Here is a 4,437-nt window from a genome sequence, read left to right as displayed (position 1 = left end):
TTTCTTAATATTGATGCCTAAAAAGAAAGTTTTTGCACAACTTTGAATTTGCTTTTAAATGACAACTACAAACAAGTTTATTTTTTCGAAATCAAAAAGGGTAGAAGAGATTACAACACTTTACGATTTTCGAACTAAACACTTGTTTCGACACTTAAAAGAAACAAACTCAAACCAAAAGCAAAAGTAAACGTATAACCAACTGTAAACAGCCAATGAACTCTCTCCCAAGACCACAATCAACAGATCTAAATCAAGGGCTACAGTATGACTATTTCACTCTTGCAATGGAAAACTGTAAATGATGCCACAAACACATAAAAACACTCACAGTCTTTTTGTACAAAGGAGGCCGAATTAAGGCAGAGAAAAGGGGTTATTAGACAGGTACCTATGCTGGTTACAGGCTGCAAGAATAAGAGATCAAAACAAGGCAAAACAGAGCAAAGAACCCTAGCTACACAAGGCATAAGCTGATCAGCGCACCTGTATAACAAAGAAACTGAATTGCAGCGCAGGTAGCCCTATCGGGACCTGCGTTGAAATGCAGAGTCTCTTCACAGAGCCTGCGCTGGAGCAGAAACGAGAGTTCTCTCTGGGTTCTGGGTCACGGTTTGCTGTTTAATCTACGGTTTCAGGCCAAATAAAAGCAACAAGCAAGGTACAATCAAAGGGATGATTTGAAGGAGGGCTAAGAGCTATCACAAAGGATCATCAAATCATTTGTGAGTCCATTGTTCAGATCATAGACAAATCCAGTGGTTGGATCAAAGCAGCAGTTGTCTACTTTGCATCTGAAAATAGCAGATGCAGTTCGATTGCTGCTCTTATATCTATGAAACAAACAATGATAGAAATACAAATAAAATGATTAGACAGATCTCCCCAGCGGAGTCGCCAATTTGTTGTGGGGAAAAATGCCTATGCAGGACAATCCTATCCACCTAAGGTGTGACAATGCCTTAGCAACAAACAGAAACAACTATTCTAGTATTCTTCCTTTATAAATTAAGAATGAAGAGAGATGGATGGACTAACCGGTGTCTTCCGTTTGTCCCTCGATCCGGTTTCTCTTCTCTTTGAGAGCTCCCAGCTACTTGCCTTCTCGCTCGCCCAGCTTCACCAAGTTCCTGCAAGATCACAAGAGGGGAAAACTACACAAAGACATAGATTCATATTCATAACTAGTTCAGGATTAGAAATAAACTAAACATACTAATGCAATCATACATCAAAGACACATCAGCATGTAGGAGAAACTCAAATAGTTTTATTGATGAAATAACAAGGTTCAGGAGGAGATACAACCAAGAGAGTTCCAATCCAGCATCTACCTCCCAGCGAATGAAATCCCTTCTTCACCTCCCTTCAAAGCATAAAGCACCCAATGATTTCAATCTCAAACCAACAACAATTCTTTGCAATATCAAAATTCCAGCCTCTAGATCTCATGGAGGAGAGATCCATATATAGATGTTTGGAGAGAGGATGAGTCAGCTTGAGATCTGACTAGTGTCCTCTCTCTCTGTCAGTTCTTGCTTCCACTTGGAGACTAAGAGCCTCTTACTCATCACTTAGTCGAACTCAGCAAGGCAAGTGTCATGGAGGAAGATTCTGGAAGCTTCCACAGTCTTTACACCTCGCACAAAGGACCCTGCCATTTGTCATTTCCCGCTCAACGCACCCTGGTAGTGCATTTGGGTGCGTTGCAACGCACCTAGCTAGTGTACTGGGGTGCTTTGCAACGCAGGTGGCCAGTGGAGCCACTGAAATGATCCTGATTTGACTTGTTTTTGAGCAGTTTCTGGTGGAGAACTTCTGTGAATTGCTGTGGTTTGCTGGCCTTGTTCCTCTAAGGGTAGGAACAACATTTTTAGGGACTTTGGATCCCTTGGATTATGGACATTTCATGCTTAGAGCTGTAAGGCACAAAAATGTCTATAACAGGTGTGAAATCGGGAAAGGGTGCCACGTTAGGATGGGGCCCGACAGAAGAAACCACCTTTTCAGACCCCCACGACGGTAAAGGCAGGATGGAGAGGGGGGCCAAAGAATGATATGGACCATGGATCATGAGGGGGAGGGGATCCCGATGCTCTGACAACAGTGTCGATTAACCATATACGACAAAAAAATTTTGCCCGTATGCACTTTTTATGCTTTTCCTTTGAACTTAGGATAAAGATGAAGTATGAAATACATATAAAAACACTTTATCCTATCTCACATGTTTTTGTTTTTTACAATGTCATTAGAATTAGGATAAAAATGACATATGCCTGTATTTATAAAACCATCTAATTTACCTACCCTTAACTAAGCTAACATTTTTTATTCTTCTAAGGGGTGCACTTAGACTAGCAAACCCACATTATTTTCTTTCATAAACAATGAAAAAATATCTAAATCCTGTCACTTATTTCTCCTATTGATTCAGATTAAATAGTTGAATCAATGTCATTTTCTACCTAACTGATTAGATATTGATCCATGACCTTAAGGCACAATCAGGTGCCGACACATGGCAATCCCAGAGGCCGCCACATGTCCCTAGAATGGTTATGTAAAATATGTTGGGGTCCGATGGAGTCAAACCCGTGACCTCTGGCAAGATAGGACAATGCTCTACCACCTCCGCCAAATGTTGTTTCATAACAAACCATGGATGCGGTGCATATTTGCTTTGTATCGGCTGAAGGTTTGTTTTATAAAGTGCTTCAATCTGCATCGTTGATCTGACCTTTCCAAATCCGACGGATATCGCGTCATCCGCTCAAAACTAGTTCGGACGATTTCAACCGTTGATGTATTTCGCTCAATGTAACGATTGTCGCACAATCTCACGCAAATTCATGCACGACGGTTAATACTCTCAGAGCATGCGATAAAAGATGTTTTGGTGTGCTATGTGTCGACTGTTAAGGCTAATCACATGCTTTTGGTAAAATACAACTTACAACCTTTCGCCCGCGCTAGAAACTGCTCTTCGCTTATCAATACCGTGGTTGAAGGATTAACCATGACCGCCAGATATACGCGCGATAAGGTCTTATCCCTCATGTACGTGCCCAACGGTTACGGTAACAATTACCTCCAATGGTCAACCTGGCGGAGTGGATAAACTTAGGTGGATATGCTAAGTTTAGATGAAGATAAGTGCAGTTTGCCAATATTGGTGGAGTATCCCTAGAGGATATTGCATAAAATCACTCCAAGAGCAGTTTTCCACAGGAAACAAAGGAGAGACAAAGAAGCAGAGAGAGTGAAACAAGAGGCTCCCTAGGCTAATTAGAGCCTTCTGAAGCCAATGGGATAGTCCAGAGAAGCTAGGGAAGTCATCTTCATGGAGAATTTCATCCAGGAAGATTGATGTTGGAGCTCAGGAGCCACCAAGGGTTGGAGGCAGTTGTAGGAACTACCAGTACTCATTCTCAACAAACCAATAGTCATTCCTCACTATAATGAGCATTCTGAATCCATTGCAGGGATTTGCAGAAGCATTTGGAGACTTCTTAAAGCTGAGATGCTACAGGGAAATTTCAGGCAAAAAATGATCAAATGATCAGTCTGTTGTTGGTGTTTGATATATGCTGGAGACATTAGAAGAAGTTTCAGAGACAGTTGAAGAATTCTTAAGGAGTTAGTGCCATCAAGAAGCTCAAGGTAGCTCAGAGCACTGATTGAAGGAATCAAGTCTAAGGAAGCTTAGATCTATTTGCAGAGTGATGAAAACCATGATAGGGATATATATGGTATTATAACCCTGTTGGTCCAGTTTAGTAACCTTTGGAGTTAAGTGTGGAACTTGTAAAAGAAACTTTACCATAATCCCAAAGAGCCAAGTCAAGATGAAACAAGCTCAAGGAGACGTAGCCCACGATATTTGGGTGAACTCCTAGATTAAATTTATTGTTATGTGTTGATGTTTATTTGTTGCTTTATATGACTGCTATATATGTGGTTAATATTAGCATAAACACATAAGCACTTAAACAGTTAAAAACAAACAACATACACCTGTTTCAAGTATTTAATTAAGCAAATGTTATACATAAGCTAGATCATACATTTGTTAAGCTTTGGAGTGGGAGTTCTTGTAAGCATAAAAAGTTGTTAAACCCTCATTTCATATCAGGTGGTATCAGAGTAGGTTTCTTGATTGATAGAGAAAAAGGTTGCTTGTTATACTTGAAAGGTGTTTAAACAGTACAAAGAATTTGACTGTTTGATTGTTTGTAAACTGACTATTGTTTGAGTTTGCAAAGGTGAATGGAAGGCTACTGATAGCTAAGTCTAGGAGAGGACAAGAAGGAAGAAGGGCTGAAGGAATTATCCTTACCCAAAGGACCTCAAGGCAACCCTTGAAGCATAAGAGGATTCGTTTGCAAAAGTTTGCTTGAATAAGAGTTTGACTCTACAGTCATTTAGTTTAGAAGT

This window comes from Pinus tabuliformis, chromosome 6, assembly GCF_031772625.1.
Source record: "Pinus tabuliformis cultivar Carrire ecotype Pingquan chromosome 6, CPIR1, whole genome shotgun sequence".
NCBI lineage: Eukaryota > Viridiplantae > Streptophyta > Pinopsida > Pinales > Pinaceae > Pinus > Pinus tabuliformis.
This window is presented reverse-complemented; position numbering follows the sequence as displayed.